This window comes from Heterodontus francisci, chromosome 25, assembly GCF_036365525.1.
Source record: "Heterodontus francisci isolate sHetFra1 chromosome 25, sHetFra1.hap1, whole genome shotgun sequence".
Lineage (NCBI taxonomy): Eukaryota > Metazoa > Chordata > Chondrichthyes > Heterodontiformes > Heterodontidae > Heterodontus > Heterodontus francisci.
Genome location: NC_090395.1, coordinates 37,602,098 through 37,620,138, shown reverse-complemented (window position 1 = coordinate 37,620,138; position 18,041 = coordinate 37,602,098). Strand labels below are relative to the sequence as shown.

General features: G+C 44.0%; 1 protein-coding gene across 1 annotated transcript in view; it reads left to right on the top strand.

Annotated features, from left to right (window-relative positions):
- The first annotated feature begins 363 nt into the window (after positions 1-363).
- Positions 364-18,041, top strand: part of LOC137383832 (alpha-1,3-mannosyl-glycoprotein 4-beta-N-acetylglucosaminyltransferase C-like) — a 305,702-nt gene continuing 288,024 nt past the window's right edge. The window contains exon 1 of the mRNA XM_068057107.1: positions 364-422. The gene's annotated coding sequence lies outside the window, so the exon portion shown is untranslated. The remainder of the gene's footprint in view (positions 423-18,041) is intronic.

Below are 18,041 nucleotides of genomic sequence, written 5' to 3'. Positions count from 1 at the left end.
CCATTCTTGTGAATTACTATACTCTTTAACTTGTGTGAAATGAGGAATCATGTGAACTTTCAGATCAAAATCTGCAGTGGAATCCAACCCAGCCAAATGTTTAACCACTGTTAGGTGTGGCATTGATGGTATTAGATGTAAGGCAGACATTCATTTATTAATTAACAAGCTTTTAAAAGCTCTTCTTATCCACTGCGGTGAAAATGCATTAAGGTAGCTTTTTGTTTTGGGGCTTTTCTGAATTCTTCACAGAGTTGCCTCTGGCCTTGTATTGCCGGGTGACTATTGAATAAAACACAACCCACATCCTCATCCCTGAAACGTAATCAGAAGACACTTTCCTGTTGCTTCATATTGAGGCACACTTCAGTTACACAGCAGCCTACCAGCCTCTTTCTCCCTGACCATTTCATCGGACAGAGGTATGAATACAGCAACAAAAATTGTTACAGCTTTGCTGGAACTTCTTCCTTCTGCATTATTTAAACATTGCTTTGTGTATTTGCTTTATTTTTCTGATGTGTTGTTTTGATGTTGCTGTTTTGTGTGTGTGTGTGTGTGTGTGTGTGGATCACTGTAGCTGCAGCAACAGAGGTCTGTGCCTGTCTCTTTTTAAAGCTGAATTGACAAGCCTGTGGAATTTAGGGTTTTTAAAAATTTAATTCTTGATATCTGCATTAACATATTTAGCCACTAGTTGGAAAGAACATTGATATTTTTGCATCAGTATGTCAGATAAAGTTCAGTTAATTATTCAAAATCCAAAATCTATCTCTTGAGAATCCTAATTGCAGTTAAACCTTGCATTAGACGTCCACATTTCACTGTTTCTCTTAGTTTGCACTCCTCCTTCCCCAGACTTCACCCATGATATTCTCTCTGCTAATCTTTGTTTGCTCCTTAAGTCAGAATGAACATAGAGTTTGGCGTTTGCATTGTTGTAAAGTCACAACCTGCCCATAAAGAATGTGTTTTGTAGTGAGGTGGCAAATTAGTTTTCTTTAGAGATGCAGGATGGCATGTTTCCAGCTGCCCTTAATCTATTAATGCAACATCTCACAAATATTTAAAAAAATATATAACATAACACTGAGATGAGTTGGAATGAGTGAATCAGACTCTTCATTTTAAATGCCGAGATTTGGTCTGTGTGCATGAACTTCAGCTTTCTGTGCAACAAACTGACTGGGTAAACCTGCCAACATGACTCTCTGAGAACAGATACTGGCTTGATATTGCAATCCATGAGGAATGGCTATGGTTGTTGAGCAGTGTTTCTATCTATCAGTATCGAGCTCTATTTTAAGCTTCATTGTTGAAGTGTCATCTTGGGCACAGTTGGTAGCTCTCTTGCCTCTGAGTCAGAAGGTTGTGAGTTGAACTCCCACTCCAGAGACTTGTGCACAACATCTAGGCTGACACTCCATTGCAGCACTGAGGTGGTCCTGCACTATTGGAGGTGCTAACTTTCAGATGAGACATAAAACCAAGGCCCCATCTGGATATTTAAAAAGAAAATCATACGGCACTATTCAACGATGAGCAGAGAAGTACTCGCGATGTCAGATCACTATCACAGATGATCTGGTCATTATCTCATCGCTGTTTGTGGGATCTTGCTGTGTTCAAATTATCTGTGTTTCCTACATTAACACACTGACTACACTTCAAGAAAAAAGTACTTCACTGGCTATAAAGCATTTTGGGACATTCTGAAGTCATGAAAGGTGCTATAGGAATGCAACTCTTTTTGTCTCTTCATTAGTCCAGGATCAAGCTCTTCAATGGTCTCTATCTAGAAGCATTAGCGAATTCTGTAAAGTTCTTGAACAAGACTGACAATTTTTGCCTGCAGTAAATTTCTATCCTAACTGATGGCTTCTGGGAGACCACTTGTTTATTTTAAGAGAGGAATTCATTGGAATTACACAAGGTACTATTTGTGGCTGTCATTGAAGTTGGGTGCTCCCCACTGTGTTCAGTACATTTTACAATCTTGAGACAACTCATTGTATTTAAAGAGCAAAACTAAAGTAAACATCCCATCTTGAGCTTTGGAAACTTCTGGATTGTTCAAAGCTTACTGTCGGACCAAGAAAACTGCTGAGTTGTCGCTAAAAACTCAGTTGGCTTACTAATGTCCTTCAGGAAATTGAATCCATCATCCCCTACCTGGTTTTATCCTACATGTGACTCCAGTCCTACATGTGTGGTTAACTTAATGCCCTCAGGCTGGTGTTCTGGTGTAATGTTCCATAGTTGCATTGTTACCCTCTCAGATGCAGTTTGACTTCTGCATTTACTATTTTTATCTCAGATTTCCAACATTATTTTCTTATCTGTAGGAGACAAATAACAGGTTTACAGTTCCAGAGGTATATAGGCATTTTCTCCAAGATACCTTTAAGGGTTTTTTTAAGTATATGGGTAGATGCTGCTCTTTGCACATCTAATAATACTCCTTGACCTGTAATATAGTCAACAACTTGCATTTATATAGCACCTTTAACATAGTAATGCTCCTGTGAAGCACCGTGGGGCATCTTGTAACATATCATTTGACACCGAGCTACCTAAGGAGGTATTTGGACAGATGCTCAAAGAGGTAGGTTTTAAGGAGCATCTTAAAGGAAGATGGAGAGCTTTAGGGAGAGAATTCCAGAGCTTATGGCTGAGGCAGCTGATGGCATAGCTTGCCAATGGTGGAGCAATTAAAATCAGTGATGTGCAAGAAGCCAGAATTGGATCAGTGCAGATATCGCTGAGGGTTGCAGGGCTGGAGCAGGTTACGGAGATAGGAAGAGACGAGACCATGGAAGGATTTGAAAACAAGGCTGAGATTTTTAAAATTGAGGCATTGTCAGGCTGGGAGCCAACACAGGTCAGTGATGGGTGAGTGGGACTTGGTACATGTTAGGATACGAGTAGCAGAGCTTTGGATAAGCTCAAGTTTATGGAGGGTGCAAGATGAGAGGCTGGCTAGGAGAAGTTGGAATCATCAAGTTTAAAGGTAACAAAGGCATGGATGAGGATTTTAGTAGCAGATGAGCTGAGGCGGCGAGGAGTCGACCGATGTTACGGAAGTGGAAGTATGTGGACTTGGTGATGGTTTGGATATGTAGTGGGAGGATCATCTCAGAGTCAAATAGGACACCAGGGTGTTACAGTCTGGCTCAGCCTTAGACAGTTATGGGGGAGAGGGACAGAGTAGCTGGCTAGGGAATGGAGTTTATGGTGACAAATAAAGAAAATATTGGGCCCGATTTTGTGCAAATGAATGGATTTTGAGTGAGTTAAAATCAGGCCCAATACCTGCGGACGAGGAATCGTTGTTTCTGATGGTGACAGCCACATAGGATATCATTCGTGACTTTGTTTTAGGGTGGTTTCAGTACTGTGGCAGGGGCCGAAACCTGATTGGAAGGATTGAATAAAACGTAATTTTTCTGGTATATTTTTATGTGTATTCTCTGTACTTATACAAAATGTGTTAAGTGGTAGATAGAATAAATGTTTAACTGCTTGAGGTTAATTGAAATTTATTGTTATGGAGTTTTTGAAAGCCTCCTCCATACCTTTGCCATCTCCTTACTCAACGGGGATACTTTTAACTTAATCTGCCAGATAGGAAACAGGCAAGACCACTGTTTCACACCTCACCCAATTTTTACTCTCCACTGACTTCAAGAGGTGGACCAGACCCAATCCTTCTGGTTTCACCTGGCTAACCTCCCATCCCACCCGCCTGTAAATTTTAGAATTGAAAGAGCTTCGTCTACATATCCCTCCACCAATACTACTAACAAATTATCTGGTCATTCCTGGTTGTGGGGGCTTGCCATGCTCAAATTGGTTGCTGCATTTCCTACAGCAATGACTAGACTTCAAAAATAATTAATTGGCCGTGACGAAACTTGGGATGTCCTGAGCTTGTTACAGGCATAATATAAATGCAAGACTTTCTTGTTTGTGCAATAAAATGTCCGAGCTTTCAAAAGGGTGGCAAAATTTTAACCCAAAACATACCTCCTCTTTTCTTGATTCATTTCAGCTCTCTGATGAGGAAGACTATTCTCCTAATCAAAACGCCAAAATCTCAAAATCCCAGTTTTTCATGCATTATGCTTTGCATTTCTTTAATCCATAAAAAATTGTTGCTGTTAGAAATTTGAGACTGCTGTAGGTATCATCTTGGGTTCAGTGGTGCCAGGCACTCCATCAGTTGATCTGTTTTCTCACAGAAGTTGACTCCTGGTATCTTTTTGTGTGGTACTGGGATCTGGGAAGCTATTATTCAAATGCCCTGTGCTCTGGACTGGATCTCTGTGTCATAAGCACATGTGCATCTTTAATCTGTCTGAGATTGGACCTTGTTTACAGTAGGCAAGGTATCATTTGCTTTGTAAGCTATTTTATTCCACAGTAGGTAATGCATACATACCACTGAGTTTGAGAAGAATGTTACTTAGCATGATCAGTTCACAAAATATCTATGTTGGCCTTTCTGCTGCCTTGACTCACCAACCTCTGATGTCTGTGCAGGGATCAAAGAAATTTGTCAATACCAAGGTGTCAGATATCTCCTGCATTGCTAACCAATAGGCTATTGGTTGGGATTTGTGTGCAGCAACTGCCCATCCAACATTAGAAACACCTCTCACCTGCCCATGGAGGGTCAGCCAAGCATGGGCCATAAGGAGAAAATACTTCCTTTCAGGCAAGCTTCTGCCAAAAACAGATATTTAGACAGCTCCTTTGTAAGCTACTTGGTGGCCACACAAACCTGAACCTTGGGCTGAGTAGTCTTGCAACTAACAGTCACCTGGTAATTGCGTTTGAGGCAATTTTGCTTCCCTGCTCAAAGTGATGCTTTTCTTCCACTTAACGAAGCTGGCCCAAAGAACACATGATTCAGAGCCACACTTCCTGCAATTTATTGTGGAGTAAATTTATCCACCAATTAGATCAGAAACATGAGTGTAACAGTAAATGATGCAGTTTGATGCAGTGAACCTCTCATTGTAGTGCATTTTATGTGTCTGACTTGGTACGCAGTCATTCACATAACATGGAAACCTTTTACTCTTTTTTTTGTTATATATAAATGACTTAGATCTTGGAATACAGAGTAGAATCTCAAAATTTGTTGATGACATAAAACTTGGAGGCATAGCAAACAGGATGATATGAACTGCCTGCAACAGGACATGGATAGGCTGACAGAATGGGCAGACTGGTGGTAGATGGAATTTAATACTGACAAGTGTGAGGTGATGCATTTTGGCAGGAGGAATAGGGAGAGGCAATATATACTCATTGGCACAATTTTAAAGGGTGTGCAGGAACAGAGGGACCTGGGGGTGCACGTGCATCAATCTTTGGAGGTGGCAGGACCTATCGAGAGAGTGGTTAGTAAAGCATCGGGGATCTTGGGCTTCATAAATAGAGGCATAGAGTACAAAAGCAGGGAAGTTATGCTGAACCTTTATAAAGCTCTGGTCAGGCCCCAGCTGGAGTATTGCATCCAGTTCTGGTCACCACACCTTTGGAAGACTTGTGAGGGTTCTTGAAAGGGTGCAGAGGAGGTTTACCAGAGTAATTACAGGGATGGGGGATTTTAGTTACACGGTTAGGTTGGATAAGCTGGGGTTGTTCTCCTTAGAGCAAAGGAGATTGAGGGGATATTTAATAAAAACAGTACAAGATTATGATAGGTTAGACAAGGAAAAACTGTTCCCATTAATAGATGGTACAAAGACTAGGGGACACAGATTGAAAGTTTTAGGTAAAGGATGCAGGGGGAATAGCACTTTTTTACACAGTGGGTGGTAATGACCTGAAACTCGCTGCCCACAAGGCTGGTGAAAGAGAAGACAATCAATGACTCCAAAAGGAAATTGGATGGCCACTTGAAGGAAATAGACTTGCAGGGCTGCGGGGGAGTGGGACTGACTGAATAGCTCCGTGGAGAGCTGGCATGCACTTGATGGGCCGAATGGCCTCCTTCAGTGATGTAAATGACTCTATGGGTGGAATTTTATGGGCTGTGCAAGAGCAGATTTATTGGCATGTGGGATGATTTAGTTAGGTGGGAGTACTTTTCTTGGATTCCCAACAGCGGGATATTTTTGAGAAATTGTGTTTGTGGCATTCCAGTGTTCCCTTCCAGATGGTGGCAGATTACAGATTTGCATTCATTTACATGCCATGAATACTCATTACCCAGGTCTGTGTTATTCTCTCTTTAACTCATCAGCAAAACGAACACCAGCTCTGGAATGAATGTTTGACTCCAGGCCAGCATTGGAATAGATGTTTGCCTTCAGGCTCAGCACCAGCAAAGTCTACTTGGAGGATCAGGGGAGGGTACTCGGGGTGGGGGGGGGGTGGGGGGGGGTGGGGAACAGGGTGGGGTGATCAGGTGCATGGTGGAGCTCCACAGTGTGGAATTGTTGCTATTGATGCTGAGGCTGGATGTGGGCGGCTGCAGGGGCTGGTGAGTTGATTACAGCATTACAGTTAGAAGATAGACGCAATGACCTAAAGGGAGGGATGAGTGCTGTCAACGTTGGGGACCTGTGAGGCAAATTAAGGGTAGTGGCTAGCAGAGGGAATGGTCACAATGGGGCAAATGGATTCTGTAGGTGGGGTAGGTCAAGGCTTATGGTTGGGTATTTGACAGCTTCATATGGAGGGGAACGGTACTCAGCAACAATAATCAGGTGGATTTGAGGAGGATCAAGGGTCAGAGTCAGCATGTCGATAGTAACGGGAGTAGGAACGGGGCGAGGTATGGCATGAATAAATTGATTATTACACTATGCACGGTAATGGGGGGAGGTTGAATGGTAACAGAGGAAAGCATAACGGTAACATTGGGTGGGTCAAGGGTGATGGGTTCAGGCTGGAAGGTTACAGGAGCAGGTTGGAAGGTGGGGAGACTTGCCCTGAATTCTATGCGCACCATCTTTTCCAACGATAATGGAAACTATGCGGACGCTCAAGGTTTGCAAGGAAAGTGGGAGGAGACAAACGACAATGGGTGTGTGTTCTACCTGACTGCAATTTGAAGGCAGATATGAGGGAGCTGATCATTGCCTCAATGTTTCAGCTAACTGGCAGCAGAGGGCTGAATTGCCATGCCCTGCTTACTTATTGTTCAGAAAAGTTGCAGCGACATGGGTCTCATACACCAATCTGTCTAGTAGCACGGGAAGAGCAAAGGGAGAGACTAAGGAGGGTTCTTTTCCCTCAATTCATGATGTCTGAATGTCAGCAACAGGTAGAACAAGAAGTTGAGGATGCTCCAAATGATAACATCCAAGAATGGCTTTATTGAAGACAGGCACTGGCACGCCATCGCATTATCAGAAAAAGGACAAATTACCTTCAAATGTCAGCGAGGCAATGCCAGAGCCACCTAAGGATGTCATGTGAAATGCTCACAGAAATTTGTAGGATCCTGCAGCATGACCTGCAACTGCTTGGCTTTGGTGGGAATCCCATGACCTCAAGGTGACTGCTGCACTCAGTTACTTTGCTAGCAGATCCTTCCAGGGATCCACGAGTGACATATGTGGCATATCACAGTCTGTGACCCATAGGTGCATCAATGAGGTGACCAATGCCCTTTTTTGACGAACTAATGATTTCTTCGACTTATGTAGATGAGGACAGCCAGGCAGCAAGATCTGTGGCCTTCGGCGCCATCACTGGGTTCCCTAGAGTGCAAGGGTGATCAACTGAACTCATGTTGTCATTAGAGCTACCTGGGACCAGCCTACTGTATTTGTGAATCACAAAGGCGTCTACTCTTTAAATGTACAACTGGTTCGCAATCACAGGAGAAGAATCATGCATGTTTGCGAACGTTTCCCAGGGAGCTGTCACGACTCATAAATTCTAAGGAACTCACAGCTGCCAGCAATTTTTGAGGAACCAGCCAAAGTAGACAACTGGATTCTGGGGACAAGGGTTACCCCCTTTGTACACGGTTGATGACACCAGTACATCATCCCCAAAGCGCTGCTGAAGAGAGGTACAATGCTGCACAGGCATCCACCAGAGCCATCACTGAGCGCACCATTGGCATACTGAAAATGTGATTCCGCTGCCTTGATCGGTCTGGAGGGGCTCTTCAGTACGCGCCACAGAGTGTGTCACGAATAATCATTGTCTGCTGTGCCTTGCACAACCTTGCATTTAGACATAGCAACATTCTGCAGGAGGAGGAACAGCAGTCCTCCTCAGATGAGGATGACTATGAAGAGGGTGAGGAGGAGGACAACAATGCCAGTGATGCCATTATAAATATGAGGGACATGGAGAGACATGCAAGGGACATCAGGGAGAACCTCATATGTGCACGTTTCAGCCAACAATAAGCCACTTCAGCAAGGAACGTTGGGAGGAGAAACATAAAAAATTCTCCACATATATTCACATACACCTGAGGCCTTATTCATTGCTGCAATCTTAAAGAAGCTTTGCTGCACTTTGATGTGATTGGCAGATGAATTCTTCTATGGGCTGCGATGGAACTGAAAACACACCACTGCAAGCAATGTTAAGTTGTGACCTCAGAACCACAAATGTAAGATATGTCAATAGTGGAAAAACTAAATAATCATCAATCGACAAACAGCCATCATTGAAGACTGAAGGCTCAAATAGCAGTGAAAAATGGACACTGGACATTTGCTGAGATGCTTTGCAAACATCCATGCATTCCTGCCATAGGCCTCAAATGAACATTTTCATTTTCATCTAAAAACAAGCAAATGATTGACGGGAGTGCATCAAGTGTTAAAGATGTATTGAAACTTATCGAATAGTTGCACACTATTTACAGCACTCGTGCCACCTTCATGCTCAAAACTGTTCATTTTTACACTTTCTGCCACTACGTCTAGGTGCTATTCCGACATTAGCAGCTGAGGTGGAGGCAGTCTGCTCAATGCACTGCCCCATTGCCGTGGATGACTGTGGCGGCATCCTCTGGAGGAAAGGGGCCTACTGGGGGTCTGCAGCCATTGGGCTTGTGTATCCCCCATGTACTTGCCTGCTGGAGGTAAGGTCATTTGCACTGGACTACTGACTTGGGGCTGCATTAGACTGCTAAAGTGAGAGTTTTGTGATTGAGGGAGTTCGGTGAGGAGGGAGTGAGGAGCTCCTTTCATTTCCTACCTGTCCTCAAAGAGCGTGAGGGGAGCCGAGAGTTTCCAAAGAGCACAGCTGACTGGTGAGTCAGTTCTGGTGGGTATTTTTCAAACTGGATTGAATTGTAAGTTAGTGTTTTAGCAAGACTTAGTTGATTTATTTTTTTATTATAACAGTCTTCTAAAGTTTTAAATTTAAAGGGTTTAGTCATGGCAGGAGAGCTTAACGCCATGGTTTGCTCCTCTTGCTGCATGTGGGAATCCGGGAACATTTCCAGTCCCCGGGACCAGCATATCTGTAGGAAGTGTGTCCAGCTGCAGCTCCTGGAAGCTCAGGTTTCAGAGCTGGAACGGCGCCTGGAAACACTGTGGAGCAACCACGAGTCTGAGAGCATCGTGGATAGCATGTTTAGATAGGTGGTCACACCGCAGCTGAAGGGACTTGAGGAAGGAAGGGAATTGGTGACCACCAGGCAGTCCAAGAGAAACAAGCAGGTGGTTCAGGAGTCCCCAGGGGTCCCGCTTGAAAATCGGTATTCAATTTTGGAGGCTGATGAGGCTGGTTCCTCCAGGGAGTGCGGATAAAGCCAAGCTTCTGGCACCACAAGCAGCCTGTCTGCACAGAAAGGGGGAAAGAGAGGAACAACAACAGTAATAGGGGATTCTATAGTCAGGGGAACAGATAGGCACTACTGTGGCTGTCAACGTGACTCCAGGATGGTGTGTTGCCTCCCTGGTGCCAGGGTTCGGGATGTCACTGAACAGCTGCAGGGCATCCTGAAGGGGGAGGGTGATAAGGCAGAGGTCATGGTACATGTTGGTACCAATGACATAGGTAGAACGAGGGATGAGGTCTTTCATCAACAATTCAGGGAGTTAGGCAGTAGACTAAAAAGCAGGACCTCTCGGGTTGTGATCTCTAGATTACTCCCAATGCCACATGCTAGCGAGTATAGAAATAGCAGAATAGCACAGATGAATGCGTGGCTTAACAGTTGGTGCAGGAGGGAGTGTTTTAGATTCCTGGACCACTGGGACCATTTCTGGGGAAGGTGGGACCTGTACAAGCGGGACGGTCTACATCTGAACCAGAGGGGGACTAACATCCTTGCTGGCGGGTTTGCTAGTGCTGTTGGGAGGAGTTTAAACTAATTTGGCAGGGGGAGGGGATGCAGACTCCTAGCTAAACATAGGAAAGCAAACAAGTCAGAGGGAATACAGCGGAAGTAAGTTTCAAGGGAGTAAGACCAGGGTGGATGGCCTCTACTTTAATGCCAGGAGTATTACAGGTAAAACGGATGAGTTAAGGGCAAGGATTGACACGTGGAATTGTGATATAGTAGCCATCACGGAGACATGGTTGTGGGAGGGGCAGGATTGGCAGCTCAATATCCCGGGATATAGAATCTTCAGGTGAGACAGAGGAGGGGGTAAAAGAGGAGGGGGCATTGCAATATTAGTTAAGGAGTCAGTTACTGCAGTAAGGAGAGATGATATCTTGGAGGGGGCATCAAATGAAGCTTTATGGGTAGAGCTTAGGAATAAAAAAAGGACAGCCACATTGCTAGGTGTTTATTATAGACCCCTAGATAGTCAGCGAGAAATTGAGGAGCAAATATGTGTGCAATTTGCAGAGGTGTGTAAAAATAATAATAGGGTAATTATATTAGGTGATTTCAACTTTCCCAACATTAATTGGGATAGTCATCGTGTTAAGGGCTTCGATGGAGTGGAGTTCTTAAAATGTAGACAGGAGAACTTTTTAGCTCAATATGTAGAGGATCCAACAAGGGAGGGTGCAGTGCTGGACCTAATTCTGGAGAATGAAGCCGGACAGGTGGTTGATGTGTTTGTGGGGGAGCATTTTGGTGATAGCGACCACAACATGGTACAATTTAAGCTTGTTATGCAGAAAGAAATAGACAAGTTGCAAAAAAAGGTTTTGGATTGGGGCAGAGCAAATTTTAGTAAAATAAGGCAGGATCTGGCCAAGGTAGACTGGAAAGACTTACTTGTCAGGAAATCTACAGAAGAGCAGTGGGGGACATTTAAAAAGGAAATGGGGAGGGTATAGGCCCAACATGTTCCCTCTAGGGTAACAGGTAGGAGCAACAAGCCCAGAGAACCATGGATGACCAGAAACATTCAGGGTATGATGAGAAGGAAAAGAGAGGCTTTTAGCAAATACAAGGAGAGCAAATCAACGGAAGCATTAGTGGAGTACAGAAAGTGTAGGATGGAGCTTAAAAAAGCAATTAGGAGAGCAAAGAGGGGATATGAGAAAGCTCTGGCTGGTAAAAGTAGGAAAAATCCCAAGATATTCTATAAGTATATCAATGGGAAGAGGATAACCAGGGAAAGAGTAGGACCCATTAGGGACCAAGGGGGAAATCTGTGGGTGGAGCCAGAGGACATTGGTAGGGTGTTGAATGAATACTTCACATCTGTCTTCACCCAAGGGAATGAGGATGTAGATATGGAACTCAGAGACACTGTGAGGTTCTTGAGCAAATTGTCATAGGGAGTGACAAGATATTGGAGGTTTTGGCAGGCTTAAAAGTGGACAAATCTCCATGTCTGGACAATTTGTGGCCCAGGATGCTGTGGGAGGCGAGGGTGGAGATTGCAGGGGCTCTGACCCAAATTTTTAATTCCTCTCTGGCCACAGGGGAGGTGCCAGAGGACTGGAGAACAGCTAATGTGGTCCCACTATTTAGGAAAGGTTGTAGAGATAAGCCAGAGAACTACAGACCAGTGAATCTCACGTCAGTGGTAGGGAAACTATTGGAGAAAATTCTGAAGGAGAGAATCTATCTCCACTTGGAGAGGCAAAATTTGATTAGGAATAGTCAGCATGGCTTTGTCAGAGGGAGGTCATGCCTAAAAAATTTGATTGAACTTTTTGAGCATGTGTAGATGAGGGTAGTGCAGTTGATGTAGTTTATAATGGATTTCAGCAAAGCCTTTGACAAGGTCCCACATGGGAGACTTATCAAGAAAGCAAATGCACATGGGATACAGGGTAACTTGATAAGGTGGATTCAAAATTGGCTTAGCTGTAGGAGACAGAGAGCGATGACAGACGGCAGTTTTAGTGACTGGAAGCCAGTGTCCAGTGGCGTACCACAGGGACATGTGCTGGGTCCCCTATTGTTTGTCATTTATATAAACGACATAGATGACTATGTGGGGGGTAGGATCAGTAAGTTCGCGGATGACACAAAGATTGGCCGAGTGGTTAACAGTGAGGTTGAGTGTCTTGGGTTACAGGAAGATATAGACGGGATGGTCAAATGGGTAGAAAAGTGGCAGATGGAATTTAACCCTGAAAAGTGTGAGGTGATACACTTTGGAAGGAGTAATGTGACACGGAAGTATTCAATGAATGGCCTGATACTGGGAAGTTCCAAGGAACAAAGGGACCTTGGCGTGTTTGTCCATAGATCTCTGAAGGCAGAAGGGCAGGTTAATAGGGTGGTGAAAAAGGCATATGGGTCACTTGCCTTTATCAATCAAGGCATAGATTACAAAAGCAGGGAGGTCATGTTGGAGTTGTATAGAACTTTGGTAAGGCCACAGCTGGAGTACTGTGTGCAGTTCTGGTCGCCACATTATAGGAAGGATGTGATTGCACTGGAGCGGGTGCAGAGGCGATTCACCAGGATGGTGCCTGGGATGGAACATTTAAACCAAGAAGAGAGGTTGGATAGGCTTGGGTTGTTTTCGCTGGAGCAGAGAAGACTGAGGGGTGACCTGATCGAGGTGTACAAGATTATGAGGGGCATGGACAGGGTGGATAGGGAGCAGCTGTTCCCCTTAGTTGAAGGGTCAGTTATGAGGGGACGCAAGTTTAAAGTGAGGGGCAGGAGGTTTAAGGGGGATTGGAGGAAGAACTTTTTTACCCAGAGGGTGTTGATAGTCTGGAATGCACTGCCTGGGAGGGTGGTAGAGGCAGGGTGCCTCACATCCTTTAAAAAGTACATGGATGAACACTTGGCACGTCATAACATTCAAGGCTACGGGCCAAGTGCTGGCAAATGGGATTAGGTAGACAGGTCAGGTGTCTTTATTGCATTGGTGCAGACTTGATGGACCAAAGGGCCTCTTCTGCACTGTACTATTCTGTGATTCTCTGATTCTGTAAGAGGGTCAATGGTGGGGGGGTGGGAGGACGAGACGCCGCTTTCCCTAGGGGTGTCCTGAGTGGAAGTCACTGGGGCAGCTGGCACGCGCTCCTCCTCCATCTGTGTTCATGATGGCACCTGCCTGTCTCCTTATGGAGAAGGAGCACCTATAGCGAGGTCCAAGTTCCTCGTCCCCCTCTCGCTTAGAATCTGCTGTATGAAGCCAACGGCAACAGCGGTGGAGTGCAGGTCAAATCACATATGGCTCAAGTACTCAACCAGATTCGCCATGGAGCTCACCAAACTCTCAACTGAGGAAGCCATACGCTGAAATGCCTGAGATATGGCAGACGTTATGACTTGCATGGACTCCTCCATGGCACGTGCAAAGCTACGCATCTCAGGCATCTCCAACATATTTTCCACATGGCTTTGCTGCACATCCATCAGACCTCTCGTAGCTACAAACAGAGAATCATCATGAGCATGGGGCTGAGCAGGGGCCTGGTTCCCAGCAGTCCTCCGATTGTCAGGGGACCCAGCTGGCACCTGCTCCCTCAGCTGCTGGGACGTGCCTGTGTCGTGTACACCAGATTGTAACCCAGATTCTAATCTTAAACCCACATGGACCGTGTGGATGTATCTGCACTGGCAGATGTGTAAGAAGAGGCAGGTGACGGTGCATCTCTGGGGTATTGTCTTCCTCTTTCTCCCCAGATGAGGAGTCTCGGGCCTTGCGGCGTTCTGCGACTCGAATGTGGGCGCCTGCAATGGAGACACAAACAGAGGCACATTAAACATCAGAAGTGAGTTCACACACTTTCATTGGGTCTGCATGCATGCCTGCAAGACTTAAGATGACACTTCATCCTTACGCCTTGGGGATCCTGCCTCACCATCTGATATGGCCCTGCCTCCCTCCTCTCTCTCAATTTGTGCAGCCTCCTCTTCAGCTGGTGTCAACACTCCAATGTCAGCGACACCTCCTCCTGTCTTGGCGCACTCGCTCTGGTTGTGGGTGCTTTTCTCTTTCAGGAGACAGTACAGAATGAATGAGTTTTTTTAAGATGCGTCACAACCATTATAAACATGCATCAACATCACTCATTCAGGACTGGATTTCGCACGACACATCCAAGTACATCAACAATGCCAATCGTCAACTATGTGCAAAATCATTTCGTGTATGGCACCAAGGCTGCTCATGCAATCCAATGCATGTCTTGTGTACTCTCTGTCTTAAAGAGCCAGAGCCAGGGAGTAAAACAATGGAGCAACTTCACCAAGACCACTTACCCTCGCTAATCTGAGCAAGTCATTAACGCGTTTGTGGTACTGTACCCAGTTTCTACAAGTCACCCCACGGTAGAGACCTCCTCTGCTGCCTCCATCCAGGCCGCCTTGGTCAGGTGGGAGGGTCTTAAGACTCCATCTGCAGGGAAGAGGACCTACTGCCTTTCCCTGACGGCCTGCAGGAGAACCTGCAGGGAGACATCACTAAACCGTGGGGAGGGACGCTGCCTGCTGGCTGACTTTCTTCTGTGTTACTGCAGAAATAAAGTAAATGATGTGACGTTGGTGTTGAATTACAAAAATTTAGGCAGGTTAAAGCATTTTAGATTAATTTCAAGCTTGATTTCAGGTTCCTATGCAGAGAATTACATGACAGGAAGGCTTCTGATCCTTAAGGCTGCAAATACAGAATGCTTTATATCTGTGGTGATCATGGTCAAGTGATGGTGGGTCCCCACTGCTGAATCTCATGTGTCCCCCGTACCTGTCATCGCATGGTTCATTTAAACATTAAATCACTTGGGAAGTGGGAAACTGATGGAAGCTATGCCAACTTCTGGTTCTACTGTCGGGAACTCATGAAATCCTGGCCTGTGACTCTATAGATGGTTATGGAATTGTGGACATGTGAATTAGGCGTGTAACTATAAAATCTCGCAGTCCCCTCAATCTTTTACATCCATCCATCAAACCCTTCATCTGAATGACTCTCACCCATGAAATTGAATATGCCCCTGACTCTCCTCCAATTGCACTTGTTCAGGGGTCACTTAAGACTGCAACCAAGCCTTCAGGTGCATCAGGAAAGAAAGTAAATTTTCTGGCTGTTTTTCATTAATTTATCCTCACTGACACTTGCTCTGTAGTTTCTGTTTCTTGGAATGGATTTTTACAGCCTAAGTAGAGGCCACATTAAAAATTGAAAAGCTTCCATGATTGCAGGCTCCTAAACCTGCTGTGCCTGATGAGCATGAATGATTTTTAAATGAGATGAAACTTAAATTTTCATATTTAAAGAAGAAATATATTAGTATGAGTTCAGCGTTTCCTTGGGCTCCAATTCTTTATGCTGATTTACTTCCATTTTAAGTTTGAGTGTATTCAAGATTGGGAGGATACTTGGGCGTAACTTGACATTGGGCATATTTTCAGATTTAACTTCTGGGTTGTGTCCAAAAAGACAACCGCAGGCCAACAAGCTCAGGTCTTTGGACTGGATCTTAAACCCATGATCTTGTGACTTCAATGTGACAGTGCTACCACTGAGCTAATGCTGTTAGCTGTAGTCTTGAATTCCACCTCCTTATATTTCCTTCACTCTTTAGTTTGGTCATTCATATAAAGGAGCTGCCTCACAGATCATACCAATTGTGACAAAGGTTCCCACCTGAAATATTATCAGTCTTTCTCCTTCCGATACTGAATGCCTACTCCATTTCCAAAAACACTTTTTTCAGACTTGCAGTTTTTCTTTCTCTCCACTTTCTGTTAACTGTATTATGCTCAGGCACTTCCCATCTATTTATTGGAAGCAGTTTTGGGCTAACTGAAAGGGGCCATATTTTGCCTTTCAAATATATGTACAGGAGACAACATGAGCTTCTTAAGTGGCTGAGGGAGGATGATCTGCCAATTAACTATAAAAGATAGTCTTGACTTGAGTGGAAACTTGCTATTTTTAGATAATAGAATTTAAAATCTATTTACATTGCCCTGGGCCATTCTAATTATAGCTTTTTACCACTGGAAGTTCAGAATTGGACACATTCTTCAGGGATACATATCATTTTATTATTCCACATACAAAGAATGGAACAGAGGATATCTGAAGCAAGGTGGTTTGTTTAAATAATATATAATGAGTATCAATAAAAAGTCTTGCATGTAGCTTTTTCCCATCAAGTGTCTGATGTCACATTGTTGTAGATGCGAAATTTTTTTTGCCCAAAAAGAAATAAAGCTAATAATTTCTTACTTTTCTTCCTGACCTTGGAGTGACTAAGAGCTTACAAGCAGCTGTCAATCCACTACAAAACAATTAGTAACTGATTGTTACTAACTGATCTATGATGTCTTTGTTAAGAGACCTTGGATTTTGTAGCCTTAAAGAGACGGCGCACATAATAAACTACTTCACCATTGCAGCAGAATAGTACATTTGAAGTGTATAATGTGGCCTTTATAAATCAGCACATCCTCTGACTTACTGGGAGAAATACAACATATCACCCAGTTTTTATTAAATTATTGCTCTCACGGCCTCCCTGTCTTTGCGCTCTTCTCCATCTCTTACCAATGTTATACACTTGAGAGCAGTTTCAGTCAATTTATCTTAATGAAAATGCACCTATAACCCCCTTTTTTAACACCCCTTGCAAGCTGACTTAATAGAAAATGCAATTCTTGGGATGGCATTTAACCATATGGATTAGGAAGGTCCTAGCTTTGATCACGGATATGTGCTGTGTTGCCTGTTCTTAGTTTGCATGGTAGTAAAGCACTAAACCAGTCTTGGTATTCACAGACAGCTAAAGAGAAAAATTGAACTGAGTTCTTGCTCCTGGTTATCTTCTGCTGACACTTGCTGAAAATTGTGGTTGTGCAGATGTTGAGGGACAGGATACGGGCTCAGCTATGATGGCCTCCACATTCCCATAGCGTCACTCTCTAGGCTGCATAGGAAGAGCAGTCACTTGGACAGGAACTGCCAGCGCCCAGAGAATTCTACCCACTTTCAGAAAAGTCGGAAATCTAGGGGGGAAAAGCTGGGGTGGTGAGGAACCTTCTTAAAAGTGTAGGCTTTCATACCCAACCACATCAGGAACCCATGGGAGAACTTTCATGAGACCACCTCATGAAATAACAGAATAACCATTATCCACACAGAGGACTTATTGGGCTGGATCCCATCCAAAATTGGAAAGGAAGGAACCAAAACAACAGACAAAATCAGGACCTCCTCTTTCCAAACTTCATTACTGTGTGAATACCCGTAAGGGGTAGACCATAGCTTACTGACCAATTTCAATCTCATCTGTCCCTTACTAATGGCACTGAAAGAATTTTATTTGCTATTGTGCTTTTGTCTCTCTGATCACCTATTTAATATATTTCTGCAATTCCATGTATTCATCTCAGTGGACCCCTTCTCCATTCTCTGTAGGATATGTACACACCATTTTTGCTTTTCATCTCACTTTTAATTTGTTTGCTGGACCACTTGAACTTAGGAACATCAGGTCATGTTTGTTTATTCTCAGCTTGCTGCTTTTGGGAATGTATTTATCCTACATGCTTATCATTATAGGTTCATCCTACATGCTCACCATGTGCGTATAAAGATGTTCTATTTGTCTTCTAATGCAGTATTATTGAATAACCTTTAGTCCCTCATTTCCTTGAATTTAACTCTTTTATAACTATATATCTAGCTTCTAAGCTTGAGTATTTCTGATACTTCGATCAT